Source organism: Schistocerca nitens, chromosome 1, assembly GCF_023898315.1.
Source record: "Schistocerca nitens isolate TAMUIC-IGC-003100 chromosome 1, iqSchNite1.1, whole genome shotgun sequence".
NCBI classification, from domain to species: Eukaryota; Metazoa; Arthropoda; class Insecta; order Orthoptera; family Acrididae; genus Schistocerca; species Schistocerca nitens.
Genome location: NC_064614.1, coordinates 951,203,693 through 951,222,793, shown reverse-complemented (window position 1 = coordinate 951,222,793; position 19,101 = coordinate 951,203,693).

Below are 19,101 nucleotides of genomic sequence, written 5' to 3'. Positions count from 1 at the left end.
GGCGCCACTCCATTGATTGCCGTTTTGTTTCAGGTTCGAAGTGATGAACCCATGTTTCATCGCCTGTAACAATCTTTGACAAGAAATTGTCTCCCTCAGCCACATGACGAGCAAGCAATTCCGCACAGATGTTTCTCCTTTGCTCTTTATGGTGTTCGGTTAGACAACGAGGGACCCAGCGGGAACAAACCTTTGAATATCCCAACTGGTGAACAATTGTGACAGCACTACCAACAGAGATGTCAAGTTGAGCACTGAGTTGTTTGATGGTGATCCGTCGATCATCTCGAACGAGTGTGTTCGCACGCTCCGCCATTGCAGGAGTCACAGCTGTGCACGGCCGGCCCGCACGCGGGAGATCAGACAGTCTTGCTTGACATTGCGGCGATGATGACACACGCTTTGCCCAACGACTCACTGTGCTTTTGTCCACTGCCAGATCACCGTAGACATTCTGCAAGCGCCTATGAATATCTGAGATGCCCTGGTTTTCCGCCAAAAGAAACTCGATCACTGCCCGTTGTTTGCAACACACATCCGTTACAGACGCCATTTTAACAGCTCCGTACAGCGCTGCCACCTGTCGGAAGTCAATGAAACTATACGAGACGAAGCGGGAATGTTTGAAAATATTCCACAAGAAATTTCCGGTCTTTTCAACCAAAATTGGCCGAGAAAAAATATGTGTTGCATTACTTATTGAACTGCCCTCGTAATAAAAAATAACAATTGTTTAGATATATGGAAATAACGAGATTAATTTTTCGGTGTGTCGGACAAGCACAATAAGCTGAGCTATGCCTGTAAGTCGGTAAATAATCTTTTCATATTAGTTCCAAATAAACGAAATATTCTCCTGTTGTAGATTTATTCTTATCAATTAATAATACTGCGTCCGATGGCCGTATCCATCTACAAAATCTTGACCGTGTCCCTCATTTCTTTTGTAATCGGATCTTCGTAATAACTCCGAAGTACATAGGTGAGCTTCTTGGATTTTTATAAATTACAGTACTACTTGGAATAATAACTCAATTTTTCGCAGGTGAGGTACTATTATATTCTTTATTCTACACACATCAAAAATGCAGACTTTTTACTTATTCTCACAACCAAAATGGCTACCGCTCATTTCGGTCTAAAATAACGTGCGTCTACCTTCTTTCATTAACAGAGAGCGAGACCTTCCTCTTACCGAGGAACAGGAAAAACATCTTACGTTTTCTAACATTTGAAAATTCAAAATGGTTCAAATGGCTCTGAGCACTATGGGACTTAACTTCTGAGGTCATCAGTCCCCTAGAACTTAGAACTACTTAAACCTAACTAACCTAAGGACATCACACACATCCATGCCCGAGGCAGAATTCGAATCTGCGACCGTAGTGGAGGCGCGGTTCCAGACTGTAGCGCCTAGAACCGCTCGGCCAATCTGGCCGGCCATTTGAAAATCCAAAATACATGACGGTATGCGCAGGCTCTACGCTGGGCTACCGATTCACATTTTCTCTTTGCCTTTGAAGAAAACGACACTATAAAAGCAAGAAATGCAAACGGTACATCACACATCGCATTCATAGCAATCAGGGCTGTCGAAGGAGCAGCTAGCTCCATCTTCTCTATTGGCGGTTCATTTTCATATATGGACTCCATGACATGCACCATTTTACACTAATATGTAAATTAGAAGGAATCTTGCATTTATTCTTAATATGTGCATCTTCTTTTCTTGCCTTGCAGGACCGACCTCCTGCGCATTTTTACCTTCACAACTACACATAGAAAATAGAACATACATTTTACATAAACATGGACATTGACAATAATAAAGTCGACGAGTAAATGCACAGTCCACGATCACATTTCATTTATGGATTCCATGACATGCACCTTTTTACACACTAATATGTAAATTAGAAGGAATCTTGCATTTATTCTGAATATTAGTATTTTTCCTTTGTTTTCCCGTAGGACCGACTTCCTGCGCATTTTCACCTTCACAACTACATATAGAAAATACGTTCCAGCACTACTCTGTACATGAAAAAAAAAGGATTTGCTAGGGTCTGCTTCAGAGGTCAAGCTACTTCTAGGATTGCTACTTGTAGTGCGTTGTTATTGTACTTATTCTTTCCTTGGCATTTGATCAATCTTCATACTATGTACAATATTTACAAGTGCTCGTTTGAGAGCGATTATGGGGAATGTTTTGTCCCTTGACAATTCTGACTTCATCACTGCTTGTTAATCGTTGTAATATTTCATATTCATGTACACATATTTCACGCTGTATACCAGCCTTATTGGTGCGACGACATACATGTTGACCTTCCTAACGTGTGACTGGTAATTTTACTGTATTTTTGTCGTGTGTAATTCCAGTCATAATTCAATCCCGCTAAAGAAGAAGGTGCTTATGCTAAATGTACTGCTTTCGCTTCTGAGTGTGTCAAGAACTCAATGTAGAAAATATTGTTTCACTGCATTTCGTGTTCATCTCTCGTACGAATTGTGCATCATATTTTCATTTATATTCGCCGCTAAGGAAATAGTTTTCATACTAAGTTGTTTTTCATTCTGATGTTTGTGTGGAAAATTACTGTGTTGTGGTGTACGTTAAATGTACCGTGTACCTGTGTACTATTGACTTCACTGACTCTTCTAGTTACTCTTCATTGCTTCTTCAAGATGTTCGTTTTCACAATTATTTACGGTACATGTATCATCATACTTCGCTTCCCACGCTCATACAATCATTCATTCTAATACTTAAAACTATGTTATCTATTCTTTCTTACGTCGCTTTCGTGGCCTTAGACGCCTGTAACATTCATCTTCATATTTATCACCGTACACCCATATAACTATTCATTAAAAATCTTCCACATAAATCTCCATTTATATCCATATATTACCTGTGGGGTCCTCACACTGGCACCACCGCCCTACTTATTTCTTCCCATATATATATATATATATATATAAATAAACTCATATTAATCTAATACACTTTCGTTCTTTTCCTAAGTTCATTCCATGTATGATATGTCACCACAAACGTAGATTAACTAATTAATACCTCCAGATTAATCTAAAATCTTTCACACACTCTCTACCTCCGAGTATTACCCAGCAGTGAAATTTCCATTATTTCTCGATACTGCTTTTTAAACATACAGTACTGACCTCAATTATTTTGTTAAAGTTCATGTAATTACGTAGTGTGCATATTGGTTTGTTCTCGTATTTACTTACCTTATCTCCCGCGTGTTGCAGGACTCATGTTTACAGTTTTATTTTGCTGCTTATGCTTTTCCTATAAGGTACTGTGTAATTAATAACAACTAATACAAGTGAATTCTGTAACAGCAAATTTGTGGATATGTATTCTCCCTGTACATTAAGCTCACTACTTTTAATGTTGTCTGTAAAGAAGTGTAATTCTATAAGTGCACAACTGCTCCTCTCGCTAACTCTTGTACGATGTGTTATTTTATAGTTTACGTCTCAGTCACACGCGTTCAACTATGTGTATATTTCACTCTCATCGTCGCTTACTAGCGTGCTGTATGTATGTCGCTTGGTTTTTAAGTTCTGTGCTAATCGTTGTCTTTTAAGTGTACATGTTATTATTTCTTTTTCAAACTTGTCTTAATCCTGTTGTATTTAGTCGAATAGGTCATTTCCTGAGTATATTCTCTTCTACTTTGAATCCTTATACTTATTTCCATCTATCGTACATTCAATAGCCTATGTTAAGTTCACACATTTAGCCTATTCTAAGCTCCTGATAGTTTACTTCCGTCGATACTCTCCTTTTCTTAAAACTACGTATGCTTCACCTAATGGTATACTCTTAAAATTAGAGTTCTTTACAGTACAGTCTCCGACTTGGGAATAAACGTCTCTATAGTTTTGTTTGTGTAGCTGATTTATGTTATAGTAATAAGCTGAGAGGTACTCCATTTCGTATCGCTTCTATTTTATCCACTTGACTGCGCTTAAATTCCAAAATGGTTTAGTTGCTGGTAAACCTTTCGGGATGTGAGGCCGTGGTCCAAGAAACTCTTCTGTTCCTGACGTTTCGCCCAGTACTGCGCTGTACATCCTCAGAGGCGCTCCCCCACTGAGACTTCACGACTGAGTCAGTCAGTCAGCAAGACTCAGCGGAGTACCTTCCCGATCTCGGACTTTACTGTGGTCAGGTCTGCTTGCATATTAGTCATTTCCGCTTGTATTGTTTCTAAACTCGACATTTTTGAAGTTATTGTGTTCAAACTGGTCTCTAAACCCGAAATTTTTGAATTTACTGTGTTCAAATTGGTCTCTAAACTTGACATTTTTGAAATATGCCTGTTTTCATTGCGTTCATGTCTGTTTCTATAGTTCCTGCTAAGGCTGGAAATAGGGCTTGCATATCTTTCCGGGTCACTTCTGGCTACGCCTCTCAGTATCTGTCTCTATACTATATTGTTGTCTTAGAACTGGTACTTCCCTGCACTGTACCTTTACTCACAGTTTTGCCCACCATGTGTCACGCCTGTCACTTGTCGCAATTTTATAATATAACAAAAAAATAATAAATGTTTAGATGTATGGAAATAATGAGATTAACTTTTCTACTTATTGGATTTTTATATATTACAGTGCTACTTGGAATAATAACTCAATTTTTCACTAGTGAAATACTACTATATTTTTTCTTCTACACACATCAAAAATGCAGACTTTTTACTTATTCTCACAACAAAATGGCTACCGCCGATTTCGCTCTAAGATAACATATGTCTACCTTTGTTCATTAACAGAGAGGAAGACCTTCCTGCCGGCCGGAGTGGCCGAGCGGTTCTAGGCGCTACAGTCTAAAGCCGCGCGACCGCTACGGTCGCAGGTTAGAATCCTGCCTCGGGCATGGATGTGTGTAATGTCCTTAGGTTAATTAGGTTTAAATAGTTCTAAGTTCTAGGGGACTAATGACCTCAGCAGTTAAGTCCCATAGTGCTCAGAGCCATTTGAACCATTTTTTTTGAAGACCTTCCTCTTACCGAGGAACAGGAAAAACGTCTTATGTTTTTTAACACTTGAAAACCAAAAATACATGACGGTATGCGCACGCTCTACGCTGGGCTACCGCTTCACCTTTTCTCTTTGCCTTTGAAGAAAATGACAACATAAAAGCAAGAAATGCAAAAGGTACATTACACATCGCATACATAGCAATTAAGGCTGTCCAAGGAGCAGCTAGCTCCATCTTCTCCATTGGCGGTCGTGGCAGTCAGTCGTGGTCACTTACTATCAAAGAACATTGTGAGAATTTCCGCTTATGGTCTATTAGCATACAAAGTCACGTTTGCTGCCGAAGGGGTGGTCTGGCAGCATCGTTGGATGACTTTTCTGGGCACAGGTTCTTATCCTTGATATGTTCCTCACAATCCCTCGAAATTTGTGGCAACATTTCTGGAGCACACTTTCTAGCTACACCCTTTTGATGTAGGTGTTCTAAAGTAGTATCATTAACAAGATGCAAGTGCTCTATTTAAATTATTTCCGTGTAATGTTCAGGCAAGATCTTTGGCTTTTGTGAAAGCTACAGTCTTTTGTTTTTTTCCGACAGAAAATCAACATCGAGGTTTCGAGTTCGAGTCTCGGTCCGGCACACAGTTTTAATCTGCCAGGAAGTTTCATATCAGCGCACACTCCGCTGCACAGTGAAAATCTCATTCTGGAAACATCGCCCAGGCTGTGGCTAAGCCATGTCTCCGCAATACCGTTTCTTCCGGGAGTGGTAGTTCTGCAAGGTCCGCAGGAGAGCTTCTGTAAAGTCTGGAAGGTAGGAGACGAGGTACTGGCAGAATTGAAGCTGTGAGGACGGGGTGTGAGTCGTGCTTGGGTAGCTCAGATGATAGAGCACTTGCCCGCGAAAGGCAAAGGTCCCGAGTTCGAGTCTCGGTCCGGTACACAGTTTCATCTGTCAGTATCAACGCTCACTCTGCTGCAGAGCGAAAATCTCATTCTGGAGCACACACCAGTGTTCTCTCTCTTTCTCTCTCTCTGTCGAATAGTATTCCAACAACCAGATAACAAACTTTACTACCTGATGTTTACTGCATTGCCGTACGTGGATCACGAAGTGAAGGACGCCTGGCAGTATAGACTAACCATCATGCATCCACACATCGACACTTCACACCCGACCTGCTGCCCACGCATTAATGGCTTGATCTGGCCACATATAGTTGGAGATACAACCCAGCCTAAAAACATACTACTCCTAATAGATGTCATCACTAGTTTGTAAAAATCGTAAATTCTGCTGTAATGTTATTCAGTGCGCCCTCCACAGACACGAACAGGAGGATACCTGCACTTATACCCATTACACCTCTATGTCGACTAGTGTCAGCTGCAGCTCCCGGTACGGCAAAGAATGTAAATAAAGTTGACTGTTAATACTAATTATATAGAGAATATTTTAAAACGAAATCATTAAATTTATTCAATATTAAATCAATAGTTAAAACTGTGTGAGTAGATCGTTTTGGTGGCCCATGTGTGTACGGGTGGGGTGGCTAGTGATGCATGTGTGTACTGACCACTGTCAACACGGTAGCCTACATTCACCAGTCAACGTTATTCTGCCACTGTACTCATTCCCTATTTGCGTCTTTTCATGGGTGCATTCTCCCCTGATTTCGTTTTTTTTTTTTTTTTTTTTTTTTTATGGATGTGAATGCGCGACAGCATCGAACAGGGCAAGCGCAGGAGCTCTTGAAGGGAGAGGATGTTCGACAGTGGACTAGTCTGCCCTTTCCCCCGACTTAAATCCCATCGAGCAAGTGTGGAATGCGTTGGGGAGACGTGTAGCACCACGTTCACATGTGCCAACGACCGTTCAGCAGGGATGAACCGCGCTGTTGGAGGAATGGAGCGCCCTAACGCAAAAACTCCTTACCAATGCTGTTCTGCCGTAAACAGACGTTTTCAGACCGTACCTGTGTACAAAACACAGGTTGGTTCTCGCAAAGAAGAAATCATCAACCATCCTTGTGGTCAACAAAGGAGCACATTCCACTGCATACATTGCTGTCTATTATGAACACACACCCTATTAAGAATCATGCCCTGCCTTTTGTAACGTCCAGGGGACAATCATAGATCGCGGTGACTTCGGTATTACCTTCTGTACCGTATTGTACAGAAGGTCCAAATTTCATCGAGTTATGTCACTTCCCAGTCGATTTTTTAATCTCTAAGACACAAGAAGCGGAATTTGAAAAACAGAATCTCATCTTGGGAAACATTTGGCAGTGCCTCCAGTGTGAAATCCAAATGCAGACGATCGAATTCGTGAGGGTTCAATCTCATTGCGGCATCATCATAATGAATAAGTTTGTGTTCTTACTAAGGCTGCCACAAAAATCTGGAACTATCAACGACGTCAAGCTTTCGACTGGAACGTGTTCACAATGGTTCAAATGGCTCTGACCACTATGGGATTTAACTTCGGAGGTCATCAATCCCCTAGAACGTAGAACTATTTAAACCTAACTAACCTAAGGACATCACACACATCCATGCCCGAAGCAGGATTCGAACCTGCGACCGTAGCGGTCGCGCGGTTCCAGACTGTAGCGCCTAGAACCGCTCGGACACTCCGGCCGGCTGACTGGAACGTGTCTCAGTTCGTCAGGGTAAGAGACTATGCCTGTGTTCAGCCTGTTACTCCACGCAGACCACGGTTTGGCGACGTGCGCGTACCCAGACGGCTGATATCCATATTCTGCCGTATGAGATTCACCCACAGAAGCTTTCTGATGCACCTACATTGCACGGGAATTACACCAACCCAGTTCTGGGACTGCACTAACACTAGAGATGTGAAGGGGACAACCGTTTTGGCAACAGTGACGTAGCCTCAAAGTTGAGTTTCCTACGAGTGCCGCCATTTCAGTTCCTTTGAGTAATCACGAATATACTACAAATCTTTTAAAATTTCACAACCTGCCAAGGTATCTTTGTAGTAATATCGCTGTATTGGGAATTACGTTTATCGTCTTTTTATATTAATAAGCATTTTATATGCATAGTTATTTCAGATATGTTCTAAACATTCGTATATCTAGTGCACCTTTTCATTTTATTGCTCAGCTAGAGGCATCAGAACGATAATCTCCGACAACTACAGGGTAAAGACCTTACACAAAATGACCAACACCTTAGCTACACATTTTTACACACACTGATCAGCCAGAACATTATGACCACCGACTTATTATCGACATAAACTAGGGCTATTGATAAAATATCAATATATCGATATGTTTTCCTATATATCTGTTGTTGTTGTGGTCTTCAGTACTGAGACTGGTTTGATGCAGCTCTCCACGCTACTCTATGCTGTGCAAGCTTTTTCATCTCCCAGTACGTACTACAGCATACTTCCTTCTGAATCTGCTTAGTGTATTCATCTCTTGGTCTCCCTCTACGATTTTTACCCTCCACGCTGCCCTCCAATACTAAATTGGTGATCCCTTGATGCCTCAGAACATGTCCTACCAACCGATCCCTTCTTCTAGTCAAGTTGTGCCACAAACTCCTCTTCTCCCCAATTCTATTCAGTACCTCCTCATTAGTTATGTGATCTACCTATCAAATCTTCAGCATTCTTCTGTAGCACCACATTTCGAAAGCTCCTATTCTCTTCTTGTCCAAACTAGTTGTCGTCCATGTTTCACTTCCATACATGGCTACACTTCATACAAATACTTTCAGAAACGACTTCCTGACACTTAAATCTATACTCGATGTTAACAAATTTCTCTTCTTCAGAAACGCTTTCCTTACCATTGCCAGTCTACATTTTATATCCTCTCTACTTCGACCATCATCAGTTATTTTGCTCCTTAAATAGCAAAACTCCTTCACTACTTTAAGTGTCTCATTTCCTAATCTAATTCCCTCAGCATCACCCGACTTAATTCGACTACATTCCATTATCCTCGTTTTGCTTTTGTTGATGTTCATCTTATATCCTCCTTTCAAGACACTGTCCATTCCGTTGAACTGCTCTTCCAAGTCCTTTGCTGTCTCTGACAGAATTACAATGTCATCGGCAAACCTCAAAGTTTTTATTTCTTCTCCATGGATTTTAATACCTACTCCGAATTTTCCTTTTGTTTCCTTTACTGCTTGCTCAATATACAGATTGAATAACATCGGGGAGAGGCTACAATCATGTCTCACTCCCTTCCCAACCACTGCTTCCCTTTCATGGCCCTCGACTCTCATAACTGTCATCTGGTTTCTGTACAAATTGTAAATAGCCTTTCGCTCCCTGTATTTTACTCCTGCCACCTTCAGAATTTGAAAGAGAGTATTCCAGTCAACATTGTCAAAAGCTTTCTCTAAGTCTACAAATGCTAGAAACGTAGGTTTGCCTTTTCTTAAACTAGCTTCTAAAATAAGTCGTAGGGTCAGTATTGCCTCACGTGTTCCCATATTTGTACGGAATCCAAACTGATCTTCCCCAAGGTCGGCTACTACCAGTTTTTCCATTCGTCTGTAAATAATTCGCGTTAGTATTTTGCAGCCGTGACTTATTAAACTGATAGTTCGGTAATTTTCACATCTGTCAACACCTGCTTCCTTTGGGATTGGAATTATTATATTCTTCTTGAAGTCTGAGGGTATTTCGCCTGTTTCATACATTTTGCTCACCAGATGGTAGAGTTTTGTCAGGACTGGCTCTCCCAAGGCTGTCAGTAGTTCTAATGGAATGTTGTCTACTCCCGGGGCCTTGTTTCGACTCAGGTCTTTCCGTGCTCTGTCAAACTCTTCACGCAGTATCATATCTCCCATTTCATCTTCATCTACATCCTCTTCCATTTCCATAATATTGCCCTCAAGTACATCGCCCTTGTATAGGCCCTCTATATACTCCTTCCACCTTTCTGCCTTCCCTTCTTTGCTTAGAACTGGGTTTCCATCTGAGTTCTTGATATTCATACAAGTCGTTCTCTTTTCCTCAAAGGTCTCTCTCATTTTCCTGTAGGCAGTATCTATCTTACCTCTGGTGAGACAAGCTTCTACATCCTTACATTTGTCCTCTAGCCGTGCCTGCTTAACCATTTTGCACTTCCTGTTAATGTCATTTTTGAGACGTTTGTATTCCTTTTTGCCTGCTTCATTTACTTCATTTTTATTTTTTATCCTTTAGTCAATTAAATTCAATATTTCTTGTCTGCCCCAAGGATTTCTATTAGCCCTCGTCTTTTTACCTACTTGATCCTTTGCTGCTACCCATCCTTCTTCTACTGTATTTCTTTCCCCCATTCCTGTCAATTGTTCCCTTATGCTCTCCCTGAAACTCTGTACAACCTCTGGTTCTTTCATTTTATCCAGGTCCCATCTCCTTAAATTCCCACCTTTTTGCAGTTTCTTCAGTTTTAATCTACAGGTCATAACCAATAGATTGTGGTCAGAGTCCACATCTGCCCCTGGAAATGTCTTACAATTTAAAACCTGGTTCCTAAATCTCTGTCTTACCATTATATAATCTATCTGAAACGTGTCAGTATCTCCAGACTTCTTCCATGTATACAACCTTCTTTTATGATTCTTGAACCAAGTGTTAGCTATGAGTAAGTTGAGCTCTGTGCAAAATTCCACCAGGCGGCTTCCTCTTTCATTTCTTACCCCCAATCCATATTCACCTACTACGTTTCCTCCTCTCCCTTTTCCTACTACCGAATTCCAGTCACCAATGACTATAAATTTTCGCCTCCCTTCACTATCTGAATAATTTCTTTTATTTCATCATACATTTCTTCAATTTCTTCGTCATCTGCTGAGCTAGTTGGCATATAGACTTGTACTACTGTCGTAGGCATTGGCTTCGTGTCTATCTTGGCCCCAATAATGCCTTCGCTGTGCTGTTTGTAGTAGCTGCCCCGCATTCCTATTGTTTTATTCATTATTAAATCTACTCCTGCATTACCCCTATTTGATTTTGAATTTATAACCCTGTATTCACCTGACCAAAAGTCTTGTTCCTCCTGCCACCGAACTTCACTAATTCCCACTACATCCAACTTTAACCTACCCATTTCCCTTTTTAATTTTTCTAACCTACCTGCCCGATTAAGGGATCTGACATTCCACGCTCCGATCCGTAGAACACCAGTTTTCTTTCTCCTGATAACGACGTCCTCTTGAGTAGTCCCCGCCCGGAGATCCGAATGGGGGACTATTTTACCTCCGGAATATTTTACCCAAGAGGACGCCGTCATCATTTATCCATATAGTAAATCTGCATACCCTCGGGAAAAATTACGGCCGTAATTTCCCCTTGCTTTCAGCCGTTCGCAGTACCAGCACAGCAAGGCCGTTTTAGTTAGTGTTACAATGCCAGATCAGTCAATCATCCATACTGTTGCCCCTGCAACTACTGAAAAGGCTGCTGTCCCTCTTCAGCAACCACACGTTTGTCTGGCCTCTCAACGGATACCCCTCCGTTGTGGTTGCACCTACGTTACAACTAATTGTATCGCTGAGGCACGCAAGCCTCCCCACCAACGGCTAGGTCTATGGTTCATGGGGGCGGGGGGGGGGGGGGGGGGTATATCTGTATGCGATACATATTCCACCCATATATCGATATCAAATGGCAATATGGAAAGCAGACATTATTATTTTATGTTATATTGTTTCCACATGTTTTGGAAGTCGTTCCTTTGAAGTTATAGTACAACATAGTTTCACTTTCTCTGTGTTCTTTCGACATGTCCAGTTGTTCTCTTTTGATTGTGTGAAGCAAGTATATGTGGCAGATAAGAAGAAATGCGATTGCACTGGGGGGTGGGGTGGGGGGTGTGAATGGAACAGCATGATTTCTGATGTGAAGAAATAAGCACACCAGTTACTTTAAAAAAAAAATTAATGTAACTAGTGTGCTACTTCTTCACATCGGCATGACTGGTCTTTGCATTGGGCGGAGACGTGTGAGGAGAAATGGTGACGTAATCGGCGCTTGGCGCTACCAACAGAAACTACAACGTCTAGCTTCAGCACGCAATTGTGACACTGCATCTGCTAGATCACTGGCGTTGGCAGAGATGAAAAAATAGGGAAGTCGGACATGAAGTATTCCGGACAAATCCGGTATGTGAGGAAACCTAACGACGGACCCATCGGACATCTTTTATTGTGCCACTTAGATGCAGTTACCATTGTTAGCAAAATGGTTGTCGCCAAGCGTAAACGTGCATTGTTTTCCTTTCAATTCTTGCTCTTAGGCGCATAGGAATGCTGCTAACTTTTTGACGTACGGAATATCTAATAATAAATCAATACTTAAATATACGGCTCTAAAATCGCCAGTATATTTACAGTGTGCAGCCGATGCTTTTATAGGTAGGTACGTCGAGACTTTTTCTATCGATATACCGATACCTTTCGTCGATATCGAGTGCCTGTCTCGTTCACCATACATCAGGTGCTGGTAATGATACATTTTAAATATCTATATATCGGATTCCCGATATTTTTTAAAAATATCAGCAGGGCTAATATAAGCCCGTCCAAGTGGAAGCAGCGTCACCTGGCGAGAAATGACTGCTAGTCAGACAAACGCACGGTGTTTGTAGTATCGGTGAATATTATGTCCGTGTGCAGAATGTGGAGGGCACGCGATCTATCTGAGTTTGACCGAAGGCAGATTGTGATTGCCCGGAGGCTCGCCTCGACCGTTTCGGAAACTACACCACTTGCCGGGTGTTCGAGGAGTGCTGTGTGAGTGTCTTTAAAGCGTGGTGGAACCGAGGTGAAACGACGGCCAGACGTCGTGGATTTTGGCAGCTACCTCTCATTGCAGGTGTCGGACGTCGTAGACTGAGCAGATTGGAAAAACGGGACAGGCGGCGAACTGTGGCGGAATCAATACCAGAGCTTAATGCTGGGCAGAGTACAAGTGTGTCTGAAGAAACAGTGCACCGAACAATCCCAACAATAGGCCTCTGCAGACGACGACCCATGCGTGTGCCAGTGTTAACACCACGACATCGGCAACTACGACTGGAATGGGCACGTGACTATCGAGCTGGGGGTTGGCGCAGTGGCAGAGCGTTTCAAGGTCTGACGAATCACGATACCTTCTTCATCATGCCTATTGGAGGGCGCGAATCCCTTGCCTTCCAGGGTAACAGCGCCTTCACACCTGTACTGTAGGACGGAGACAAAATGGCGGCGACTCCATTGTGCTTTGGAGAACATCTGATTAGATTATATTAGATTAGTTTTTCGTTCCGTAGATCCGTGCTGAGGAGATCCTCGTGGATGTGGAACATGTCAATTTATTTTTTTTTTTAAGCTGAAATAACCATACTCATAGTATGAATATATACAATACATCATTTGTTTCTATTAAAAAATTCGTCAATGGAGTAGAAGGAGTTGGCCACTAGTAAGTCTTTCAGGCTCCTTTTAAACTGCTCTTTATGTGTAACTAAATTTTTTATGTTTACTGGCAAATTATTGAAGATGAGTGTTCCTGAGTAGTGGACCCCTTTTTGAACTAGAGTAAGTGCTTTTAAGTCCTTGTGCAGATCATTTTTGTTCCTGGTATTGTATGTATGAACTGAGCTGTTCGTTGGAAAAAGAGATATATTATTTAGGACAAATTTCATTAATGAGTAAATATACTGAGAGGCAGTAGTTAGTATACCCAGTTCTTTGAAGAGGTTTCTACAGGACGTCCGTGAATTTACTCCACAAATAATACGTATTACACGCTTTTGGACTCTGAAAACTTTTGTTTGACTTGAAGAGTTACCCCAAAATATTATACCATATGACATTATGGAATGAAAGTAGGCAAAGTATGCAAGCTTTTTCATTTTTATGTCGCCTATGTCTGCTAACACTCGAATTGCAAATACAGATTTGTTAAGGCGTTTCTGCAGTTCTGTGGTGTGCTCTTCCCAACTGAATTTATTATCAAGTTGTAATCCCAGGAATTTAAGACTGTCAACCTCTTCTATCTGCTCTTCTTCGTATTTTATGCATATGCTGGGTGGAAACCTCTTACAGGTTCTGAATTGCATATAGTGAGTCTTTTCGAAGTTTAATGTCAGTGAGTTGGCTTTAAACCATTTATTAATATCCATGAAAATATCATTAGCAGATCTTTCTAGAACTACACTTGACATACTATTTATTGCAATACTTGTGTCATCTGCAAACAAAACGAACTCTGCTTCTGGCAGTGTAACTGATGAGAGATCATTAATGTACACAAGAAAAAGCAATGGCCCTAAGATGGATCCTTGTGGGACACCACATGTAATTTCTTCCCATTATGATGATGACTGATGACTTAATTCACTAGTCCCTTGCACTGACACCCTTTGTTTCCTGTTAGTGAGGTATGACTTGAACCATTTTGCAGCACTGCCCGTGACACCATATGAATTCTAATTTACTTAAAAGGATGTTGTGGTTCACACAATCAAATGCCTTTGACAAATCACAGAAAATACCTGCTGCTTGTAATTTGTTATTTAATGAATTAAGAACATTTTCACTGTAGGTGTAAATAGCCTTCTCGATATCAGAACCCTTCAGAAATCCAAACTGTGTTCTTGATAATATGTTATTTGTGGTCAGATGGATGAGCAGCTGCCTGTACATTACTTTTTCTAAAATTTTTGAGAATGCTGGCAAAAGTGAAATCGGTCTGTAGTTTGATGGTATCTCTTTATCCCCTTTCTTGAATAGCGGCTTAACACCTGCATATTTTAGCCAGTCAGGAAATGTCCCAGTTATAATTGACTGGTTACACAAGTAACTTAGAATTGTACTAAACTCACAAGAACATGCCTTAATTAACTTTGTTGGTATTTCATCGTACCTACTAGAATGCTTTGTTTTTAAAGATTTTATTACGGAAGTTATTTCTTTCGGTGAAGTGAGTGATATATTCATGTACTTGAAGCAATTTGTGAAGGCTAGTTTCAGATATTCAAGGGCATTATTTACTGATCCTGAAAGTCCCATTCTATCAGTAACGGATATAAAGTATTTGTTAAATAGATTTGCCACACTATGCCCATCAGTTACTAATGTGTCATTTACCCTTAGTGCTATTTGCTCCTGTTCCTTTCTGGTTCTACCAGTCTGCTCTTTCACTATATCCCATATTGTTTTTATTTTGTTCCCTGACATTGCTATCTTCTTCTCGTAGTGCATTTGTTTAGACGTCTGAATTACTTTTTTTAATGTTTTACAGTATTCCTTGTATTTAGCTAAATCATCAGCATTGGAGCTATTCTTCTGCTGTAAACAGAATTTATTAATGTCAATGTTCTTGAATTTATGACAGTTTTTGATAAATGTGGCAACTCCTCCTGCATCCATATCTACTCTGCAGAAATAGGAAGCTAGGGCATCAACTGATCTCGCGCAAAGCACCATGACAGCCAAGGAGTGTGGTACACCGCTGTTATCCGTGCCAAAATGGAGATACCAACTATTAGTTAGGTGGTCATAATGTTCTGTCTGATTAAAGTATATTTGTGTCACTACGCCATACTTAATCGTTGTCATGTTGTTCTTCCATCTTCTCCTTTAAATTACCGAAATCTTACACCCATGTCAATCAACAACAGTCCTCTAAATCCCTTTATTACACTTATATTAGTACGCTCTCATATTATGTCATCAGTTTGCGTTTTGTACTGTATGTCAGTTACTTACCTTTTAGCTGGCTAAATGCCTATTAGCTGGCTAAGGCCAAATAAATAAATCGATAAATTCCGAGAAGCTTTGGCTGTTCGTATTGGTTCAATGTTCTCTTGAAATACCACATGCGAGTTAACGTAATCTTTGGAAAATGGCAGCCAATTGGAGTCATGTCTACACTGGAGATGGGCAAAGTTGTTCATCTTTAGGACCTAGTTCACTGGTGATCGCTCTTTTTTGCGAACCGTTCATTTTTACTCGTTCACCGTCCATTGTGCTAGGTATATGGTTCTTATGAAAAACTGAAAATTTGTAACATATGTGACTGAAGATGGAAGGCACCAAGAGGGGGCACTTGCCTCCCCCTTGGAGTACAGAGTTTTTATTCATAACAGAATTGTCACACACTTATAATTTTCGTAATTCTGTAAAACATCTCGTTTAGCCAATTGTAGTGTTATGTGGCTGATCGCAGTGAAATAATGTAAGGCGGCGCACGAAAACCCGGCCCCGAGTACAACTACTCGCCAATTACGCACGATTTGTTGACCGCTAATAGCAGAATAGATGAACATATAATAATTAGGCAGTGAAGAAATAACAAATAAGCTAATGCAAACAACTTCCAAACAACAGATGACTATTGGTAAGCGACAATGAGCAGTCTAGTACTTGGGACCGAGTTTTCGTACACCACCCTGTACCACTGAAATAATATTGCAGGAATTATCATATTCTCTTTACAAAATGTGACACCATACACTCGATTACGAAGCGTGGGCTTCATTCGGTTGTACGTCTGACTGCGTTCCATAACAGTGAACATCCTCTTTTACCTTGGATCAAAAAAAGACGGAAAATGACCACTCGTGTGTGCCGTGCCGACGTCCTTTGCGTGTGTAATAACAAAAAATCTTGCCTTTTTACAAGTGTTTCTTCTGCTGTTTGTCGAAGCAGTGAAGTAAGCTGATACGCCGCTTTGTTACCTGAAAATATGTATGTATTACATAGCACGTAATTTTTATGTAGTTTACGTGATTATAAAATACATTTTAACTATCGGTCGTGGACGCTGAAGAGAATACGAAATCAATCAGAAGTTCATAGTTCTAAAAAGGTTTGTAACAGATCTAGAATGGGCGTGTGCAGCGAACGAAACAAACAACTCGATACTGAACTATGAGCAGTCGGCAGTGGAGCTGCGACGAGTGGCCACGCGAAGAAGGACGAGTCCGGCCGAGCGTGACCGAGACAGACGGGAACGGGACGGAGGCTGGAACGAGACCGGCCGACGTGCCGTTGCGGGAACGAGAGCGGCCGTTTCCCGTTCCGGGGAACTGTAAGTAGAAAGCCGCGACCGAAGTGAACTGTGAAAGACCGTTCCTTAGAATTCATTCCTCGCTCGTTCCGTTTATCTTGGTGAACCGTTCCTTTTGACCCGTTAGCTCGCGAACCACCCATCTCTAGTCTACACAGTCGTTGCCGATAGTTCGCCCTTTAGCAGGAGTAATACATTTATGAGACGTTATAGGTTTAAAGTATGAAAATACCTACCTGGCATTTTTCCACACACAATGCTATCCTGTCGTCCAGACCATTGTGAGTGACAGCTAATTGACAGACCGAATATTTAACTAATCGTCATCGGTTCCATCGTCCATATATATTGTCAGTGTTGGGGCGTTATATTTCGTCTTAAAATATTAAGATGTTGTAAATAATCTCATTGCACTGGATGTACTGAATACTCATCCAAGATTATGAGGAAACTCCGTATTTAAGGTGTTCACTACATCGACATTTTCTTTATGATATTTCGACATGTATTTGCTACAATACTCCTTGACGCTCGGGGCACCTGCTTGAGGTAAGTCGGAGATAGTGAGAAGCTGAATCGCAGAAGAGCGGATGGTTGTGCCATCTGTTGTCGCGGAATATGATGACAGTTCATTGGCACACGACGTCTTGTACTGATGTCTCCTGCTTTCCAGGAAATGCCCTTGATAAAGAGCAATCTTGATCAGTAATCCCAAGTTGGCATCTTGTCTTACATGGAAGCTTATCATCAGCCTTGCGAGACAGCGAGATAGGCACGGGTTCTCAGCTGATAAATACTGCACGCTGCTGCGCACCTAGTGACAGTATGTTGCTTTTCCTCCTTGTGCAACTTACGTCATTGCAGCTAATCATCCGCATTCAAACAGTTGTTGGGTACTCGTTCTTCTTGATTTCTACTCTCCTACAAGACTTACATATGGTTTCGCCTTCTAGAGCTTTTGTTCTCCATCTGGTAATAGCTCACTGAATTCACTGACTTACTCTACGATTCTATTTTAATTCATGCACCTACGTTCGAGCGTCACATCCTATAGTTGTAAACATAAGTCCTTTGAGCAGTTTACATTTTTTCCTATAATATCAGACACTTCCAGTATCACTGCAGAACCAATCAAGCGTTCCGCTTACTTTTCAGTCAATTATAAGCAATGTACCCGATACTAAGTCCTGATTCCGCTGTATCAGCGCCCAAATAAACTGCTGTCAGCGAAAACTGCAACACTTTAGAATAAATCACGAGCGGGAATAAACTTTATTAATTGATTTGTCCTACTTAATTTTTTAGCGAGTCGTTGAATTTATTGACCTATAAAAAGCATTAGACAACGTAAAGTGGTGGAAAACGTTTTAAACGATCAGAAAAAACTGAAAAAAGATCAGTTGTTACTGAAATGATTCGTCTTAAAGAAATAAAATAGAGAAACATTTGACACACCGTGGAATGGTGCTCTAAAACATATATCATGTACAGCAGCTGCTAGCACTGATTTAAATTCAGTCGAACACCCTCTGGTACTCATTCACATTCCAATATTCTAAGATAAACAATGAACATTAAATTCCTAAGCGGTACGTCACTTGCTACACTTGATTTCCGGAGCTTTCAAAGGCGCGTCAGATGTTTCTCTAAACTGTTTTATTTTTTTTACTATTAGAAAAACTATTTGACCTTTTTCATTTTTTTAGTTTCAATTTTATTCAGAAGTCATGAAATGAAATATACTTAAATGTCTATCGGTACTCCATTATAAGATATAGATCAAGACAAAGCAGAGAAGTTTCAATTCATGCACTGATTTGATACTTTTTGACACTTAGTTTACACAGCTAGCATGGCTTTCCCCTCTAATTGCTAATTAAGTTTTTCTTTATTATTTATCGTTATTACTTTCCATGTCTTTTTCTCAAATCTAGATATCACACTGGTCAATTCAGTCCCCCAACTGACCGTTTCTCACTCTTCGTCTGGCCACGAAAATTCGGACAAATATCCAAAGTGTAATTTCCACAGTCTTCTATCCACTCCGC